This window comes from Hypanus sabinus, chromosome 6 (assembly GCF_030144855.1).
Source record: "Hypanus sabinus isolate sHypSab1 chromosome 6, sHypSab1.hap1, whole genome shotgun sequence".
NCBI lineage: Eukaryota > Metazoa > Chordata > Chondrichthyes > Myliobatiformes > Dasyatidae > Hypanus > Hypanus sabinus.
This window is the reverse complement of record NC_082711.1, coordinates 153,869,844-153,891,813: the sequence shown is the minus strand read 5'-3', so window position 1 is coordinate 153,891,813 and position 21,970 is coordinate 153,869,844. Positions and strand designations below refer to the sequence as shown.

At 38.9% G+C, this 21,970-nt stretch overlaps 1 protein-coding gene and 1 long non-coding RNA gene across 6 annotated transcripts in view; one reads left to right on the top strand and one right to left on the bottom strand.

Annotated features, from left to right (window-relative positions):
* LOC132395975 (uncharacterized) overlaps nt 1-10,704 on the bottom strand; it is a 49,247-nt gene extending 38,543 nt beyond the window's left edge. Inside the window, exon 1 of the long non-coding RNA XR_009512800.1 lies at nt 10,648-10,704. This is a non-coding gene — a long non-coding RNA (uncharacterized LOC132395975). The remainder of the gene's footprint in view (nt 1-10,647) is intronic.
* The window catches only part of LOC132395973 (rab effector Noc2-like), a 234,463-nt gene that overhangs the window by 204,223 nt on the left and 8,270 nt on the right, over nt 1-21,970 (top strand). The window lies entirely within an intron of this gene.

Below are 21,970 nucleotides of genomic sequence, written 5' to 3'. Positions count from 1 at the left end.
TCAGAATTAAAATGTTGGGCCATCGGGAAATTCTGCTTTTGACAGGTAGAGTGGAGGTGCTCGATGAAGAAATCCCCCATTTTACGAGGAGTCTCGCCAATTTAGAAGAGGTCACATTGAGAGCACTAGATACAACAGATAAGCCAACCAGATTCGCTGGTGAAGTTTTGCCTCACCTGGAAGGACTACTCAGGGCACTGAATGTAGGTGCAGAGGAGGTGAATGGGCAGGTGCCACACTTTGGCCACTTGCAGGGATAAGTGCTGAGAGGGAAATTAGTGGGGAGGGGGGGATGAATGGATGAAAGAATCATGGAGGGGGTGCTCCCTGTGGAAAGTAGACAGTTGTAATGTTGGTTCAAGAATTCAATGGATGAAGGAAAGTTGCTGTTCTTTAACCTCCTTGTTTAGGTTGGCTGTATTGTTGTGTCAGGAGGCTGGCTGAACCTCCTGGCCTCTTCATTGCTGCACTAGGAACCTGGCTTTAGGTTCATCCCTTTTCTGGCACTCCTGCAGCAATGAAATGGTTAAAGTGATCTCACCAACGTGTAGCTCAGTGTGAAGCAAACCTCAGAGGCTATGTGTAATGGCTCCCTGAAGGTTTCTCTATAGCAACAAGTTCGGTGGCAGATGTGGCCGTTGAACTTGTTACCACAGACATCTCTGGGTTGGGAAGCACTGCGCAGGCAAATAAAGAGAGTCGAGTACAGCAGATCTTTCACGTTCAGCAGGAGATGATGAGGGAGACAGGTGGCTTCTGGTCCCCGACAATGACCTACACTCTTTGTACCAGCCAGCATGTAGCTCTGAGCCGCACACTTAGCAATGGCAGCTCTAGCTTGGCCACCACCCACCCTATCAGGCGGCCATTAGACATCCTCAGTGGTTCACTGCATATCAATCCGTGTGTTGGTGAGATCACCACTTCATTGCTGTGGGAATAGCGGTGGAAAGCAGGGATATGTGTAGCAGCTTGTACCTGTGCAGATGTGATTTTTAAAGTGCAAGTTGGTACTTACCTGTGCATGTTTGGACTGCAGAATCAAGAGCGCTATCATCAATCAGTAGGGTAGTGTTGAGTGCATTGGATAGAAATAGATAAGGAGGATAAAGCTGACAATTCTGAAAGTAGAGGTGCCGTTTCAAGTCTTTTCGGTTCAGTGTACAAAATGTATCACCTCACGCTTTACTGCATTGAATTTCATCTGCCACATGTTTGCCCATTTCACAATTTGTCTATGTCATTTTGAAATCTATTACAATCATCCTCACTGTTTGCAGTACTTCCAAATCCCTTATCTTCATTCATGATGGATGAAGTTCGTTGGGTGCCTCTATACTTACAGACTTGTGACTGCAACAAGATGCAACAAGAGTGCTTGTATGGATGCTGTGCTCGTTTAGTGATGCGTACTTATGGCAAAAAAAAGTGTCCTTAGTAATTGTCACTTGGGCGACAGATGTGAAGAAAAATAAACATAGAGCTTGGCCTTAGCTAGGGTAAAAGGGGAAAAGCTGATGAGAGACAGCACAATTGTAAAATATTCTGAGCATAACTATAAACATTTTCTCTTTACTGAAGAGCAGTTACAAAAATCGGATGGAAATGTAGTTTGTTGGATAAGTTATTTCCCGGCTTTAGTTATTACATTTGCTGCAGTGAACACAACTTCTGTCATTTAACATCTACTATATTATACTTTGTAGTATCCACTGTAGTATTGGATTTATTAATGTTGCATTAAACTATTTGCCTCATTCCTAATGAGTGATTATACAGCAATTTGCCACATATGTAAAATAATATCATATTGAAGCTGAAACCCTTTTATATAAATTGGAACATGATATTTTTGCTATTTTCTGTTCCTCAATTACAGTTCCTAGGACATATTTTTTAAAATTTCATAAATGATTGTAAATGACCTGTACTTCCTTCAAGCTTGGCTTATTGTCTGCTAACTGTAAAAGACCAGTTAAGATTATGTGTAATTATATTCAAGACAATCTTCAAGGGTTATTGACTGGAAAATTAACTTTTTCTCTCTTCACAACATCTCTACACATATGCTGCCTGTCCTGCTGAGTCTTTCTAGCACTCTTCCTATTTTTATTTGATGTAGCTAAGCTGGCTGTTTTTAGGTCCTTATATAATTTCTGTATTTGTCATTTAAACAGCCGTAAGTGTTTTGTATTTAATATTTCAGTAATATTTCAGCAATATTGTGAATATATTGCTTGATTAAGTATGCTTTGTTTCATTATTGGTTATACGTAAAAGTATGTGAATGGCATACGTCATGATGCCACCACGTCATACTGTGCACGCCTCATAGAAGTAAAACAAAATATCTATGAGTTATCCCTCGGGCTCCTGTAGTTCTCTAATTTTTGGAGTTACAAATATAACAGTGTATAAAACAGTAAGTTTTAAAATGAACCTGAGTCAACTACCTACCCCGTTGAAGCACAGCACAATTTTTCTTCGCAAGGGAAGTAAGAAGGTCGAGTTTAAGAAAACAGAAAATAGACAAAATTCACGCATTCATAAACGTACCTGGTGATGATAATAAATTTTAAAAAAGCAGAAATGGCTGGCTACATTGGAAAGATAGATGTGTTTGATTGCACATGGATATCTAGATCATAGATACAGTCGGCCCTCCTTGTCCATGAGGGGTTGTTTCTGGGACCTCCTGCAGATACCAAGGAATGTGGTTGCTCAAGTCCCATGTAAAAAATGGCGTGGTATTTGCGTATAACCTACACATATCCTCCCGTATACTTTAAATCATCTCTAGATTACTTATAATACCTATTACAATGTAAATGTTATAGAAATAGTTGTTATACTGTAATGTTTAGGGAATATTGACAAGAAAAAACTGTGCATGTTCCTCTTGCTCACAACACAAGCAGCGAACAAACGAGACGCGAGGCGAACAATAATCAAATGAGTAAAATTTTTAATCACCTCTAGGTTACAGAACTTGTAACACCTAATACAATGGAAATGCTATGTAAATAGTTGTTACACTGTCTTGTTTAGGGAATATTGACAAGAAAAAAAAATGTACATGTTCCTCTCGCTCACAACACAAGCAGTGAACGAAAGAGACGCGAGGCGAGCAATAATCAAACGATGAGTAAAACTTGTAATACTGTACAGTAGTTGTTACACTGTCTTGTTTAGGGAATAAGGATGCTTTGGAGGAGGCTTAATAATACTAAAGTCAGGAACTGTGGAGGTTGAGGGCTGAGGATCTTCAAGCGTTGAATGTCGAGACTTCAGAATTGCGGATGCTTTAGTTAGAAACATTGTTATAGGAAGCTATCCCTTCTTTTTCTTTTGCACCATCAAACAAATCTTGCGGTGGTTGTAGGCATGTTGTTATCCCTCAGGTGACACGGAGGCTTTGTTTCATTGAAGGAACGTAGTTGAGGATCATATCCTCTAACACTTGCGCTTGCTGAAAAACTGCTGCTGCAAATTTTTCAAGTGTCCAAATTGATGACTCTGCCTCCTCTAAAATCTTCATCATCATCATCATCTTCTGTAGAGGATTTCAGCAGATCTTCATGTTCTCCAGCCACACACTTAATGCTTTCTCAGTCTTCGCAAGTGCTTTATCACGAACCAGAGAGACCATTTTTGCCATTGTAGGGGCAGCACTAACACTTCCACGAATTTCAGCTTCTTTCTGTTTTATTGTGCGAATGCTTGATTTATTCTTACTGACCTTATGGCCTACTTCGGAAAATGACATGCCACTTTTCAAAAGATCTAATATTTCTACTTTCTCAGTGAGAGATAGCACTCTACGCTCCCTCTCAGCCTTTGTGGAATTGTTTTGACCACATAATTGCTTTTTAGGAGCCATTTTCTCACAGGAACAAAGTAGCGAGCGAATGAGATGCGAGGCGAGCAATGCTTGAGCAGTGAGTGCTGGAGAGAGAACTTCCGGGTTTTCTCGATTCGCGGTTGGTTGAATTTGTGCATGTGGAACTTGTGGATAAGGAGGGCCGACTGTACTGAATGAATTGAGCAGAATTTTGAAGTAAGCCAATAAAAATGAGGGTCAGTATTTGTGAATGCAGTCAGTGGAAAGGCATACAATTTCCTTAGAAGTTTAACTGTTCCAACCAAACAATTCAAAATGAACTTTGCTGATATTGTGAATGTAATACAGGAGCATTTAGAACTGAGGCCATTGTTGATGGCAGAATGCTTTTAGTTTCATAAGCAGAATCCACAGGAAGGGGAGCCCATTTCTGCTCATGGCTGAACTGAAAAAAATTGTCTGAGCATTGCCTGTCCAGCGATGAGCTTAATGATGCACTGAGAGATTGTTTAGTTTCTGGAATCTTACAAGAAAGCATTCAAAAATGGCTCCTAACTGAAGCACAACTCACATTTAAAAGAACAGTGGATATTGCTGTACCAATGGTAACAGCAGACAGAAATGCACGGAGTTGCAGTTGGGAATGAAATTGCAAAATCTAAGCAGAAACAGTAACAAATTGTGTTACTGTTGTGGAAGTGGTTCACATACATCAGACCAACTCAGGTTTAAGGGTGAAACTTGCAGAAAATGCAACAAAGAAAGATACAGGGAGCATGTTGGACAGACAAAAATAAATGGACTGCACAGGGAAGCTAAAAGGGTAAAACATTAAATTGTTGTTTCAAAAAGAGCACTAATCTGAAAACTGTTGATGAAAAGTCTGATAATGACGAGAGTGACACAGGATTGAGTAGCCTTATGATTTACATTATGAAAACTAACAAGAAAAAAGCAGCATGGCTTACACAAGAAGCGAACAGCAAATTAATTAAAATGGAATTGGACAGTGGCTTGGCTGTTCCTGTCATTCCACAAAATGAATTTGAATGGCATTTCAAAGATACTGAACTGAAACCTGCAGATATCTGGCTGAGAACTCATAGTGGAAAAAAGATAACTTTGGTGAAAATGGCATTCATAACATTGAAATAAACAGCTAACAAAGCACATTGGGCTTGGATGTGGTAAAAAAAAATGGAGGGCCAGTGTTGTGGGGTTGTGATTGGCGGAGACCATGAGAACTTGATGGGAGATCCATCCGCCATTGTATTCCACACCTCCTACAATAAAACCAACTGAAAGCAAATTAAGAAAGATGCTGGATGATGCCATAGCAGTGTTCAAGGATGGCATTGGAAAACTCAAGCATATCAAAGGTAAAATTGTGTTAAATGAAAATATCACACCTAATGTTTACATTGTTTATACCATCTGTGATAACGTAGCCATTGAGCGACATCACATGGAGACTGAAGGAATTCTTTCCAAGTTTGAGTGGAGTCCATGAGTAATACCAGTGGCCCTAGTAGCCAAGAAGGATGGATCTGTCAGGATCTGTGGTGATTTTAAGGTCACCTTCATTCCAGTATGGAAAGTAGATCAATACTTTATTGTCACCAAACAATTGATACTGGAGCATACAATCATCACAGTGATATTTGATTCTGTGCTTCCCGCTCCCTGGAATACAAATCGATAGTAATTATAATAAAGTTTAAATTATAAATCATAAAAAATAGAAAAGAGAAAATAAGGTAGTGCAAAAAAAAAACCGAGAGTCAGATCCGGATATTTGGAAGGTACGGCCCAGATCCGGGTCAGGATCCGTTCAGCAGTCTCATCACAGTTGGAAAGAAGCTGTTCCCAAATCTGGCCATATGAATCTTCAAGCTCCTGAACTTTCTCCCAGAGGGAAGAAGGACAGAAAGTGTGTTGGCTGGGTGAGTTGTGTCCTTTATTATCCTGGCAGCACTGCTGCGACAGTGTGTGGTGTAAAATGAGTCCAAGGATGGAAGATTGGTTTGTGTGATGTGCTGGGCTATGTTCACGATCTTCTGCAGCTTCTTCCGGTCTTGGACAGGACAACTTCTATACCAGGTTGTGATGTTCCCTACAAGAATGCTTTCTACGGTGCATCTATTAAAATTAGTGAGGGTTTTAGGGGACAGGCCAAATTTCTTCAGCTTTCTCAGGAAGTAAAGGCACTGGTGGGCCTTCTTGGCAGTGGACTCTGCTTGGTTAGACCAAGTCAGGTCATTTGTGATATTCACCCCGAGGAACTTAAAGCTTTTGACCTGTTCCACCTGCGCACCACCGACGTAGATGGGGTTGTGCGGTCCACTACTCCTTCTGAAGTCAACAACCAATTCCTTCGTCTTGCTGACGTTCAGGGATAGGTTATTGCCCTACTCTATGCCCATGATAGAGGATATCTTTTCAAACCTTTCTGGAGGAAAACACTTAAGCAAAATGGACTTAGCTGTGGCCTACCTACAGACAGAGATAGAAGAGTCCAAAGTTTTACTCATCATAAGCACTCACAAGGGGCTTTATTGTTATAATAGACGTATCTCTGGAGTAACATCTGCACCTGTAGTCTGGCAGAAAGCTATGGACCAGCTAAGTACTGCAAGGCAGTCCAGGTACTCAGTGTTACGTGGATAACGTTATTGTTATCAGTGAGTGTGACAAGGAACATATCCAAAATCTAAAGACAATGTTAAAAATATTAGATGATTATGGGTTTAGAGCTTGGCACAACAAGTGTGAATTCTTTAAACTATGCATCATTTACTGTGGTTTACACAAGAATTACACAAGTGTACTGAGAAAATTCAAGCGGTAGTGAATGCTTCAAAGCTGAAGGATGTGTCACAGTTGTGGTCCATTTTAGGGTTTGTCAGTGATTATAGCAGGTAAGGTGACTACCGTTCTCCACCCCTTGAACTCATTACTACAGAAATGGCAATGGACAAAGCAATGTTGGTGGCTTTCCAAACAGCAAGTGGAATGGTGACAGTAGACACTGCACGCACACGTTCTCATCTGCATCGTCCATTGAAGCTTGCCTGTGATGCCTCGTCTTGTGATATAGGTATAGTCATATCACATGTTATGAGTGAATTAAGTGAACACTCCATACCCTTTGCATCACATTCCCTTACTGCTGCAGAGAAAAATTATGCACAGATTGCCCGAGATTGTTTCACAGCCCCAAGTCACGCCTGCCAAGCAGAGTAACCCCCCCACCCTCCATCTTGTCTGGAAAGACATCATCCCACAAGAGTGTGAAATCCTCCACAACAATTAAATCTTTAGGCCTAAATAGGACAATTTAAAATTTACTATGTGGTAGATGTTTATATAGTAGTTTTGTTAAATAGTACATTGTATTGTATGTACACCACGTAAGTTTAGATGTATTCTATATTGAGTTGGAGTTTATAGGCAAGCAGAGGGGAGAGTTGTGTATTTAATATTTCTGTAATATTTGAATAACGTTGTTGACATATTTGTTCAAGTATCGTTTGTTGTTTACATAATTTATTACAGGTTGTACTTAAAAGTATGTGAATGGCATACGTCATTACGCCACCACATCATTATCTGTGTGCCTCACAGAAGTGAAACATACAAGAGTTATGCCCTGCACTCCCATGGTTTTCTTTTGATTAATTTCTGGAGTACAAAATATAACAATAAGTTATGACCCTTTCATGGCATATGATTCTGTATCCATTTTTAGCTGAACTATAATTTATTGCAAGGATACAAATAAAATATTCTTCAACATTATAAAGTTATTTCTTGGTTTCATAGTTGACATACCTTTTAAGGTAACCAGACAATTGTGGTCAAACCTTTCTTGGTTACATTCTCAAATTTTTTGCCCCAGTGTACTAAATACATTTAGCTTGAGGTGAAAACTTCGAAATGGAGATTAGAGGGAGCGATTTGACTCCTTATTCTTCATCCAGTTGTCAAACTAATTAATTATTGAAGAATTGCAAGGGCATTTACGATAAACATTTTTAATCTTATTTCATTAAGTTTCAATGCCATTGCTTTTCACTGCTGGAGATATAACAGTTTTTTTTAGCTGTTTTCATTTATTTTAAATAAGCTTACATACAAATAATTTGGTTTTGTGATTAATCTGAAATTGCCTAACTCTGTTGTTTCTTCACTCTTGTGGGAGCAAAGATAACCTCACAGTAGTAAAACAATTCTAACAACATAATGAACAGCCTAAGACATTTGGACGAAAGGAATTGATAGCCAAAGTTTCTTAATTTGCAGCTGTTTCATATTCTGTGCTTGCATGTGAACCCAAATGTGATGGCACTTACGCTGAGAAATGCTAGCAGTTCACCAAGGAAATTACCCAGCAAATTCTGATCTTTTGGCTCACAAAGTGCAGAGGACAGTAGCTTTACTAGAGGGGGAATGAGATGCAGGTAGATTGTGAGATGCCGAGTGACCATCGTGGAGGTTCCTTTGATAAACTTAACAGTAAACTTTGTGATGTGGTGGTATCAAGCTGCAGATTTAAGAAGAAACTAATTATTAACCCTGATATTGGCTGGGTTATCATGACAAAATTAACTGGTTTTTCTCCAACCTGCAATCATTCAGGAATGGAGAGAGAAGAAAAATAACAAGTGGCCAGGATTCCTATTCTGATTACTGTTCAAAAACTCTTACCTGGAAAGTAAGGTCTTAGATGATCTAGAGGCCAGAAATTTACACCAGTGTGATGGCTAAGTGAAGCAGTTGGAGCAGTGAAGTCAGATCCCATCCACTCTGTCATCTTTGATATATTCTGCTGTTTGGTGCTTTAGGTGCACCTGTCAAATATGGCCAGACCTATCTGATAAACTTATGGTGAGTTCATAGATCCTATTTGCAGCCTTTATCACTTCCATTGTGTTGTATGTAAATTGACATATTAAGAATGTTAAAATGTAGGTGGTAACTTAAATTAGAGAAACATGCCCAAGGGCATGCAGATTGTTAGTAACAATATGAAATAGGAAAGCATATTTTAAAAGTTGCCTTTTTGGACTCTAGTTGTGATATTTGTACAATTTTCCCTGTGTAATTGATAAGGGTCAAGGAAGCTAATTAGAGAGTCATAAATGGAAGTCACTGCAATTCCCATCAACCTTCCATCACAGGGCCATATTTAATTATACTGAAGGTGGCCATTCAAATCATCCTGGCCAAGAAAGAGATATTTAGCTTAGCACCAGTTCCCAGGTTTTAGCCTCTATGTTTATGAGCTATATCACTTCCATTGTGTTGTAAATAATGGAATTACTCAGCAGGTCAGGCAGCATCAGAGGTAAAGAGAGAGAATACTGTCCTCTTGATAATAATGGATCACTTAGAGTTGTGTGCCAATAATGGAACTTTCACTACAACGCTGCTGTACTGTTCAAAGTGTACCTAAAAATTTATGTTAAAGTGGAAAACGTGAACAGGTAATGGGTTTTTATGAGTATATTTGGCTGTGATATTCTGTTGCATATGATACCCTGGTTATCATATGGGCTGAACAGATGTCATTTGTGCAAACACAAATGTCTGCTATCTCAGCTTTATGTAAAGATTCTGTGGAGTAGGGGAGGGGAGCTATTCCTGTGACCTTGGCTGATATTAATCCATCAGAGATGCAAGCCTTCCATGAAATCTTGCTGGATATACATATTGCTATGTTAACATTGAAACAACTGTACTTCAGAAGTCCTTGCTCTATTATATTTTGGAAATTCTTCAGTCATATACTTGGATATTTAATTTCAGATCTCTTTCTTTCCTGCTTGAATATGAGCCAAATATGTAGAGTAGAATTTGAGACAGTAGAAGTTGTGATCAAAAGATTTGATGGCACAGGATGTTTTCTGGAAATAGTTGAAGGGAATTATTTTATTTGATGGTAAAGCAACTTACAAAGTATTGGAAATGATAATTGATTTTGGTAATCTATTTAGTGGAATCAGAAGTTAATTGTTGTTTATAATCGGTTCCTCCTGTGTGAACGTATAATGGAGTCAGGTTGATTTTGTGATAAACTGATTGTGTTTCAGCATGTTCCCAGCAGGGTGATGCTTTTATTTTCCATTTGCGAAGGAGACAGCGATACTTGCTGTGTGTTCAACCTGATTAAGCACAAACCATAGCCTGCTGTGCAAGTTGGAGCCGGATAATTTCTGTATGGCGTCTTTGATTCATTGCTTGTTTGCAACATTGCAGTCTGTCTAGCTTTCACGTCACATATTACTGACATAGATTTGGGCCAACAGAACTCCTCTGAATAATTCCAGATATGTTTTCTGAATTTTGTCTGGCTTGGTGACACCCACTTGATGTTTTTGTGTGATGTTAATTATGAATGTACTACTCTCTGATGGATATTGTTATCAGCCTGGATCTGGTTCTCTGATTCAAACGGCTGAGGGTCAATTTCAGATCTGTTGAAGGTTTAAGACAAGCAATTGACATATTAACAGAGTAAAGGTACAACCCATAACAAATCTGTTACTGATCAGGCAGTAGGCAATAGTATTTTTGTAAACTTTGTTAGTTATTATTTCTGCTTGAGAAGAACAGACCAAAAATGCATAACAACATTCTTGGGAGACTTGTCCTTCATTGAATGCTATGACTGAATTACCTGCTATTTTTCACAGGTAATGCCAGTTGTTTAATAGACACAGACCATCAGGTAATTGAGAACAACTGGCCACTATTTGTGTCACAACAAGGTCCAGAAGATCCCTTCCATTAAAAAAACAACTCACCTTTATTATTTTTAGCTGCGGAGGTGATTAATGGTTGACTGTCTATTTCTGTTCTTGGTTGTTGGATTTGCATATGTTAACTCCTTCTTTGATTTAACAAATGATCAGTGATGCACGGGATATTTTAATATCATGTCATCTTAACATTTAATGTGCAGAACATGTCATGGGATATTCATACAATAAAACACCAGAGAAACAGGTCCTCCAGCCCAGCTGGCCAATGCCGACCGCGACATCCTCCCTGCTACTCCCAGTTGACCATGTACTACCCAAAACCCTCCAGGTCCCTCCCCTCAATATACCTCTTCATTGCTGCAATTGTACCTACTTTGTCCACTTCCTCTTTCAGCTCATTCCAGGTACTCATTACCCTCTGTGTATAGAGGTTACAATTCAGGTTTCTTTTAACACTTATCTTGTAGAGGTGCCATCTAGTTTTGGTCTCCCCAACCCTGGGAAAAGAAATGTACATCTACCTTATCTATACCACTCTTAATTTTATTCCTGTGAGATCACTCCTCTTTCTCCTGTGCTCCAGAGAATTAAAAACACTGGACAACAATTTTTTTCAGAAGTGTTGCTTCCTCAGAATTTTTTTTTGTTTATGATAGACTGCTTGAAGATGAACCCAAATATAATTTCAGACTACTTGTATTACATAGGAATTTGGAGAAATAACATATTAACTTTTATTGAATATAATGTGTTTAATTGCATAATGGTGCTGATGCTTTGCAATAGTTCAACTAAGTTAAAAACATTTTGTTAATGATTTTCATTTGTACTCAGTGTCTGAGGCTTCTTGCTTAAGTGTCCAACAATAATTTGCCAGGATTGATGGATTCCAGTTACCCTGGTATCTTTTCTTCATGACTGCAATGTCCTGGTGAAACCTTTCACCGTGCTCGTCACTGACAGCACCAAGATTTGCAGGGAAAGGTCTAAATGGGAATGCAGAAAATGAATCTTTAGTGACATGTTGCATTTCATGGTTTTATATGCTTGAAGCATGTTTTCAACCAGCTACATGTAGTTTGGTGCTCTGTAGATGGCGAGAAAAATGTCAACAACTTCCTTGAATGCCTTCCATGTGATTTTCTCCAATCCCACTAGAAATTCTTCAAACTGCCTGTCATTGATGACCTGTTTGATTTGTGGACCAACAGAAATGCTTTCCTTAATCTTGGCATCAGTTATTCTGGGAAGCATCTGTCTCAAATATCAAAATGCTTCACAGAAATTTTTGTGCCAGGTGATAGCAAGTTCCATCCTTACAGTCCTGAACCCAGTAACTATTACTAAACCTGCCCTGCCATGCAGCAGCCGCACCGCCTAAACATGCCCAAGCTGGACAAGATAGGAAACTTTACAGCTTACATTGTAGCCAACATTTTAATTGACTTATGAATTGAAATAATAAACATAAGTTTATTTTTAAAAATGGTGCATGATAGGGAGATTTCATGGTGATTTTCATAATCAGTAGCCCAAAATTCATAAGGTACACCTAAAGGTATTCAGGAAGCAAAATCTTTGTTGTCCAGTGAAATCAGCATGGCCAATCTCTTCCAAGAACTCAGGCCATGTAGTCCTTGTAAATCTCCTTTGCATCCTCTCTAGCTTGATGACATCTTTCCTATAACAGGATGGCCAAAGCTGTACACAATGTTATAAGTGCAGCATCACCAATGGCTTATATAATTGTAGCATAATGCCCCAACTCCTGAACTCAGTGCCCTGAATGATGACGGCCAGAACACTCAGTGCCTTCTTCACCATCTTGTCTATTAGTGTGGCTACTTTCAGTGAACTGTGCATTTGCACTCCCAGTTCCCTCTATTTGAAAGCTTGCACCACCACCCTCCTGTACACTCAGTAAGCACTACCCTGATTTGAATGTCCAGAATGCATCACCCACATTTGCATACCTGAGTTGAAATCCATTTGCCTTTCCTTAGCCCATCTCCCTAGCTGAACAAGATCTCTTTGAAATTAGTCGTAACCTGCTTCATTATCAATAAGACCCCCTAATTATTATCATCAGCAAAGTTGCTAATCGTACATATTTAAACAATGAATAACAGAGGACCCAAGTGGCCAAGTGGTTAAGGAGTCTGTCTAGTGATCTGAAGGTCGCTAGTTCGAGCCTCAGCTGAAGCAGCGTGTTGTGTTCTTGAGCAAGGCACTGAACCACACATTGCTCTGCAACGATACCGGTGCCAAGCTCTATGGGTCCTTAATGCCCTTCCCTTGGACAACAGCGGTGGTATGGAGAGGGGAGACTTGCAGAGTGGCAACTGCACGTCTTCCATACAAGCTTGCCCAGGCCTCAGTCATCATCGAAAACCAATAGACAGCTGAAGAGGAAGAACAGAGGACCCAACACTGATGCCTGGGGCAGCCCACTCATCTCATTAGCAGAATGCCAGAGAAGACTGGCATCTGTGATGGTGATGTACTGTGGAAGAGATGCGGAAGCACTTTAATGGAAGGCTGATGAGCACTTGATTAACTGTAGCTCATAAAGATACAGGCTAAAACCTGGAAACTGGTGTTAAGTTGAATATCTCTTTCTTGGCTAGGATGGCCAGGGTGAATTGAAGGGCCACCTTCCGTATAATTAACTATGGTCCTGTGATGGACCATAGTTGATGGGAATTGCAGTGACTTCTCATTTATGTCTCTCTAATTAGCTTCCTTGACCCTTTACTCATGTTGTCTTCTAGTTCTGGTTATTCTACATTCAAATTACTGGAATAACGGATTGTGTCTTGGTCTCTTTTCCTTCGGAAGAAGGAGATGCAGCCTTGAAGTTTCCTCTTTAAGTGATTGGGATTGGCCACATAAAAATCCGGCAAAGAATTGATAATATGTTTAATAGGTTGGACTATTGACCTGCTGTGCAAAACAGACCTTTCTCATTGCTACATATTCTGAGACAACTTTACAATGGTTGTTTGGATGTTAAGCGATTTTAAGTTGTTTATAATCAATATATTAATATTTTCTCTGTGTACAGAGAACGTAGAGAAATGGGAAGTCAATACAAATGAAAATGTTTGTCTCAGACATCCTACCCACCACTTACCGACTTCCCTGCTCTGAGAAAGGCTCCATGCTGCATTAAAGTCATCCTTTTGAATGGATTTCACCAGCCCCTCACACCAGCCAATTTTTTTGCCCACTTTGTGTAGAAGGTTACAAGACCTGTTCTTCTGCACACTGATGGTGTAGGTATTAAAAATCACACCCCACCATACTTTTCAGTTTATCCACAGCCTGACTCCAGTTGCTGTACACAGTTTAGCTCTGCACTGCAGTCTTCACAACTTCGTACTGTACCTTATTTTCAGCTATTCAGAATAACTTTGGAAGTTCTGATGAAATGATCTTGGCCCGAAACATTGACTATTTATTTCTATCCATAGATGCGGGCTGACCTGCTGAGTTCTTCCAGCGTTCTGTGTGTGCTATTCAGAATAATTACTTGCATTTGTCAACAATGTGCCTAACAGAAAATTATTTTATAATCTGTTCTATACTTAAATTTGACATTGTCTTAGAGTCCTATTTATCCAATTCTATTCAATCTCTTGGGATTCCTCTCCTATCCACTTCGGTTACCTTTAGTATACTAACTTTTAAATTTATTATGCCTTGCTACTTGTTCTCAATTTTAAAAAATGTTTTATCAAAACAAGTACTGCCTGCTAGGACATGGGAAGGCGGTCAAAGGTTGTTTAATAATCTATTTCTATATATTTGAAGTGATAGGCCTAAATTTCATTCAGGAATAGCATTGTAGCTTTGTTATCTCTGTCTTTGAGATTGCTGCCAAGAGGGCGGAACCTCACAAGGCATCAAGCCCTGATGTGTACCTGGCTGGGTACTGAAATCCTGTGCTGACCTACTGGTTGGAGTGTGCAAGGACTTCTTCAACCTCCTACATTTGCAGTTTGATGTTCCCACCTGCTTTAAAAGGGCAGAAATCATACCCTTGACCAAGAAGAACAGAATGAGTGAGCCCAGTGACTGCTGACCAGTAGCTATAGCCCAATGACTAGTGGCAGGTAGCACTCACAACTACCTTTATGTTATGGTTTCAGCTGGGTTTTGGCTGGAATCAATAGGGTCTCAGTGAGAACCTACACCTGCAGCAATACACCTACCACTGCCATAGATCTATAGTGTACACATTCTCACTGGCTCTCCACTCTGCTTAGGAGCATCTAGACAACAGCAAAACATAAAGTATTTCAGGCTTCTTTGAAGCCCATTGTTCTTTAACATCATCCCTTAGAGTTAATCACCAGGCTTCTGTACCTCCCTCTGCACCTAGATACACAACCTCCTCATTTGGAGGCCACAGTCGATATGGATTGGTGATAGCATCTCCTCCTTGCTGACAATCAGCACAGGTTCACTGCAAGGATCCATGCATAGTCCATTCCTCTACTCTGTCTATGTTCATGACTGTATGGCTAAGCATAGCTCAAATGAATTTGCAGATGACATGACTGTTGTTGATAAAATCCCAGATGGCAATAAGGAGGCAAACAAGAGCAAGGTAGATAGACCGGTTGAGTAGCGTCGCATTAACACATAACTTCTGTTGAAAGTTTAACTTTGTCATAAACAACTCTGACCTTTGGAAATGTCATACTGCTGTAGTAGAAAGCTGAGGTTAGCAATAAGCCTCTCGGGCTCTGGAACTGAATATCCGTCACGAAAAAATAATTCCCTTGCCACTTGTACCCGCATGAAGTATAAACTATTATTTCCTATATGCTATCAACATGTTGTATTTCAAATAAAAGTTCAGGCCATCTTTTGATTTTAGAATTTCGTGCAGATTTTCATTATATAAATAAATGAGAATTTTATTGCTTATTGCAGCTGCCTGAAAACTGGCACACTATTTTGAAAGGAAATTCATTAAGTATAATATTCTAATGATCTTAATAGAATGAGACTGAATAATATGCTTCACCTGGCAGCAAGCAATCTGAATAATTGATGAGAGAAATGGTCAGCTACACAAAACCAATGCCATTTATTTGTCTTTTAGGTTTTATGAGTGTAATTATGCCAAAGATCATAATAATTGTATCGCAGCATGTGAAGTTAGTGTAGCTTTTATGACAGCAGAAACATAAAGGGAACTATCACCTTTTGTTGAGATTCATTTTGCTCTTCTCTGAAAAAGAGGTGAACCTTCCCATGTCAACAGTTTGATGTTTATTACCCCTCTCTGAGCACAACAGGATGAGCACTCAACAGATCAGAATCATCATGCTTGATCATCTTTCAAATTTGGACTACGTTTTCCTTAATAATAATGAAATGTTACTGTTCTCTCCACATCCCTATCCCCATGTTCCGGACTGAGCCAGAGCTGCTGATCCTTCCTTTTCTTACCACACTGACACAGAAGGAGGACATTTGGTCCACTGGGAGTGTGCTAGCTTCCAGTGGAGAAATCCCATTGCCTCTACTCCCCTTCTTCTTATTTGTGTGAACCTGACGCTGGTTTTCTCACTTCAAGATGCCCATTTTTGATTCTTTTCAGCATTCTTCACTAACAGGTGATTTATGGTGGTCAACAAGCCTTTGAGACCTGGGAGACACCCACTAGGTGCTGGTGAGAATGTGCAAACTCTGCACAGACAGCACTTCAAAACTCTCTGAGTCCATCGGGCCGCCCTCACTGTCGCTGATGGTCACTATTTAGTGATCCAAAGGCCACTACATGACTGACTATCAGTGACAATCAGTGGCAAAGAACTGACACATCAGGTGGAAGGCTGCCAGTTCAGCAAATTTTGCCAGTCCACCCATTTCTCAAACTGAAAAGAAAGTTTGTCAAATGTAGCAGTGGCTGCTGCTGACCCAGTTTGCAACCACAAATTAGTTACATTGATTTGAATTTTGTCTGTGTGGTTTTGAATCACGTTCATGTTATATTCAGACCAAATTAGCACAATCTTGAAAAATACAGGGTATTTGAGGATAATAAGTAATGAGGTCTAAGATCTTAATACGAGGAAGGTGGTATTTGCAACTGTGAAGCACAATAAGGTGTGCAAATTGCAGGCCTGACCAAGTGTAACTTCAGACCTTATAGGAGCTGTGGCAGTAAATTGTGGAGGACCTCATAGAGATATTTGTTTTGATGATCAAACTGAATTTACTATCAAAGTGCTATCAAATTGCCATATACTATATTGAGATTCATTTTCTTGTAGGCATTTACAGGAGAAAAAAATATAATGGAATTTACAAAAAACAGACAAACGACGAATGTGTAAAAAAAAAGTTGAGCTGTGCAAATTAAAAAATAATACTGAGAGTTGTGAAGTGTCTGCAGGGCACAGGATCAGTTCAGTGCGGTGATTGATGTTACTCACAAGCGATTCAGGAACCTGAAAGTTGGAGGGTGGTAACGGTTCCTGAACACGATGCAGCAGCATCTGAGGTGTCTGTACCTCTTACCTATATACGGTAGTAATGAGAAAGGGCATGGCTTGGATGGTGGGACTCTTTGATGATGGGTGCTGCTTTCTTGTAGTAGCACTCCTTGTAACTGTACTCAATGTTGGGAAGAGCTTTGCTTGTGATGGACTGGGCTGTATCCACCACTTTTGGAGGCTTTCTCTGTTCATGGGCAGTGGTGTGAGATAGCCCAGAAAATTATAGACCAGTGAGTCTTACCTCAGTGGTTTGTAAGTTGGAGAAGATCCCGAGAGGCAGGATTCATGAACATTTGGAGAGGCATAATATGATTAGGAATAGTCAGCAGGGCTTTGTCGAGGGCAGGACATGCCTTACGATCCTGATTGAATTTTTTGAGGATGTGACTAAACACATTGATGAAGGAAGAGCAGTAGATGTAGTGTATATGGATTTCAGCAAGGCATTTGATAAGGTACCCCATGCAAGGCTTATTGAGAAAGTAAGGAGGCATGGGATCCAAGGGACATTGCTTTGTGGATCCAGAACTGGCTTGCCCACAGAAGGCAGAGAGTGGTTATAGATGGGTCATATTCTGCATGGAGGTTGGTCACCAGTGGAGTGCCTCAGGGATCTGTTCTGGGTCCCTTACTCTTCGTGATTTTTATAAGTGACCTGGATGAGGAAGTGGAGGGATGGGTTAGTAAGTTTGCTGATGACACAAAGGTTGGGGGTGTTGTGGATAGTGTGGAGGTCTGTCAGAGGTTACAGTGGGACATTAATAGGATGCAAAATTGGGCTGAGAAGTGGCAAATGGAGTTCAAGCCAGGTAAGTGTGAAGTGGTTCATTTTGGTGGGTCAAATATGATGACAGAATATCGTATTAATGGTAAGACGCTTGGCAGTGTGGAGGATCAGAGGGATCTTGGGGTCCGAGTCCATAGGACGCTCAAAGCAGCTGTGCAGGTTGACTCTGTGGTTAAGAAGACGTATGGTGTATTTGCCTTCAGCAATTGTGGAATTGAACTTAGGAGCCGAGAGGTAATGTTGCAGCTATATAGGACCCTGGTCAGACCCCATTTGGAGTACTGTGCTCAGTTCTGGTCGCCTCACTACAGGAAGGATGTAGAAGCCGTAGAAAAGGTGCAGAGGAGATTTACAAGGATGTTGCCTGGATTGGGGAGCATGCCTTATGAGAATAGGTTGAGTGAACTCGGCCTTTTCTCCTTGGAGCAACGGAGGGTGAGAGGTGTCCTGATAGAGATGTATAAGATGATGAGAGGTATTGATCATGTGGGTAGTCAAAGGCTTTTTCCCAGGGCTGAAATGGTTGCCACAAGAGGACACAGGTTTAAGGTGCTGAGAGTAGGTACAGAGGAGATGTCAGGGGTAAGTTTTTTACTCAAAGAGCGATGAGTGCATGGAATGCGCTGCTGACAACGGTGGTGGAAGTGGATACGATAGGGTCTTTTAAGAGACTTTTAGATAGGTCATGGAGCGAAGTAAAATAGAGGGCTGTAGGTAAGCCTAGTAATTTCTAAGGTAGGGACACATTCGGCACAACTTTGTGGGCCGAAGGACCTGTATTGTGCTGTAGGTTTTCTATGTTTCTATTATATTTTCATTATATTAATGGTATGTAATCAGTTTTACTGTTAAGTACGTATTTATGATGAACAAGTGTAGGACAAAGATTGCTTATCAGAAGCACATAAATTCAGAGTCAGAAATGATGGCAGTCAAAAGCTATGTCATTATATATCCCAAAATCCAAAACCCTTTCAGCCCCAAGCATTTTGGAGAAGTGGTACTCAACCTCTATATATGTATGAACTCTGATAATGCATTGACTTTGAACTTTAATCAGGAATAGGCAGCATAGGGCATTATGTCTGAGGAATCTTTTGGAGAGTTTTGAAGAGGTAACTAAAGGGATAGGTACAGAAAGAGCAGTAGATGCTGTTGGCATGGTCTTCAGTAAGGCCTTTGCCAAGATCCTACATTGGAGGTTGATCTGGAAGGTTTGGCCATATGGGATTTAGGGGGAACTACTGAGGTGTATTTGGAATTGGCTTGATAATGGGAACCAGAGGGTGACGGTCGAAGGTTGGTTCTTTGATTAGAGGCCTGTGACTGATGAACTGCCCCAAGGATCATTGTTGGATCCTCTGTTATTCATTATTTGTGTAAATGATCTGGATATGAATGTAATGGCATAGTTAACAACTTTGCTGATGATAATAATTAACTTCACCTTGTTCATAATGGAACAGGATATAATGATTGCAAAGAGATCTTGATTAATAAACACTTCTTGTGCTTCCAGCTAAGTTCAGTTATCAATTTTAACCGACGCTTTGATAACAAACTCTGTCATCTTCATCAGGGATGATGACTGGACATGTCTAGTCTGGTGGCATATCTCGTCTGGTTGTCTGTCCCTCCTGATTGGTTCGTCATCATCTAATCAGGTTTCAGCTTCCCACCTTGTTTACAATTGAATTCCAGTTCTTACTAAGAGCAAGACCATTGTCTTTCTTTCTTTTTCAATCTTTTTATTGAGTTTCATATAAATATAAAAAAACATAACATAATAAAGAATAGGTTATGAATACAATAGACTTGAAATTACATTAATAATAAGATAATAATATCCTATTGAACATCAACAAAAAAAGTACATTAATCAATCGAGTCTATATAGTTATATATGAAAAAAAAACAAAAATAATCGTCAAAAGAAAAAGAAAAAAAAATTTGAAAATATATAAAAGAGAATATATATGAAAAAAAAACACTAAACTAAACTAACAAGGGCAATAATAACAGTTTGTAAGTATATGATAGTGTCAAAGAACTCCGGAACTCCATACCTGAACAAGAATAAGCAGAGAGAAGGTCTGGAAAAGGCCAAATTAATTCATATGAAAAAGTCAAATAAACGGTCCCCAAGTTTCTTCAAATTTAATTGATGAGTCAAAAATAGTGCTTCTAATTTTTTCCAAACTCAGATAAGAAATAGTTTGAAAAAGCCACTGAGACGTGGTAGGAGGATTTACTTCTTTCCAATTTTGTAATATAGACCTTCTGGCCATTAATGTTACAAAAGCAATCATTCGTCTGATTGAAGGAGAAAACTGATTACCATCCTCATTTGGTATACGAAAAATTGCAGTAATAAAATGAGGTTGTAAATCGATGTTCCAAATTGAGGAAATGGTAACAAATATGTCCTTCCAATAGTTATGTAAAGTGGGACATGACCAAAACATGTGGGTCAATGAAGCCACTTCTGAATGACATCTGTCACATTGAGGGTTAATATGAGAATAAAATCGAGCAAGTTTATCTTTAGACATATAAGCTCTATGTACAATTTTAAATTGTATTAAAGCATGTTTAGCACATATAGAAGAATTAACCATTTGTAAAATTTTTTCCCATTTATCTGTTGATATATTGTATCGAAGTTCTTTTTCCCATTGTTGTTTAATTCTATCAGATATCTCTGGTTGTATCTTCATAATCATATTATAAATAAAAGCTACTAATCCCTTCTGACAAGGATTTAAGGTAAAAATCAAATCTGAGAAATCCGTTGAAGTTGAATTGGGAAAAGATGGTAAAACTTTATGTAAAAGAATTTTAGCCATTAGATTAGAGAAGGTACTATCACAGATTATTTCAGAAGATCAAACTGGTTTCATTAAGAATCGGTATTCTTTTTTTAATGTTAGAAAATTGATTAATATAATTTATACTTCATCACCCACAGTCCCAGAATGTGTTATCTCATTAGATGCTGAAAAAGCCTTTGATAGAGTTGAATGGATATACTTATTTAATGCATTGAGAAATTTTAATTTTAGTCCTAATTTTATATCATGGATTAAATTAATATATTATAAACCTGTTGCTTCTGTTCTTACAAATAATTATAGATCCTCTTTTTTTCAATTATCTCGTGGTACGAGACAAGGTTGTCCTTTAAGTCCTTTATTATTTAATATTGCTTTAGAACCTTTAGCCTTTGCTATTCGTGAATCTTCTAATATTTTTGGTATTACCCGTAATGAGAAGTTATACAAATTATCACTTTATGCTGATGACTTGCTGTTATATATTTCTGATCCTGATAGGTCCATTCCCGCTATTTTATCCTTGTTGGCTCAATTTGGTAGTTTTTCTGGTTATAAATTAAACTTAGATAAGAGTGAATTATTCCCCTTAAAATCGCAAACTTTATTGAATGACAGGATTCCATTTAAAGTTGTCACTGATAATTTTATCTATTTAGGTATAAAAATTACCAAGAAATATAAAGATTTATTTAGACTGAATTTTTTACCTATGCTTCATCAAATTCAACACCTTACTACTAGATGGTCTCCCTTATTCCTATCATTAGTTGGTCGGATTAATGCTATTAAAATGATGATTTTACCGAAATTTTTATATTTATTTCAAGCCTTACCAATTTTTATTCCTAAATCTTTTTTTGACAACATTGATTCAAAAATTTCCTCATTTGTGTGGCAAAATAAAAACCCCAGGTTAAGTAAAAGGCAATTACAAAAATCCAAAAAAGATGGTGGTTTAGCTTTACCTAACTTTAGATTTTACTATTGGGCGAATAATATTCGTAACCTAACGTATTGGAAATTAGATTTGGACTCATCATTGTGTCCACAGTGGGTAAATTTGGAATGCAATGAGGTAAAGGGATATTCTCTATTCTCTGTTCTTGGTTCTTTTCTTCCTGCTGATTTAGTTAAATTCAATAAACAGATATCTAATCCTGTTATCAAACATACATTACGAATTTGGTTTCAATTTCGTAAATTTTTTACTCTGAAAAACTTTGTTCTTG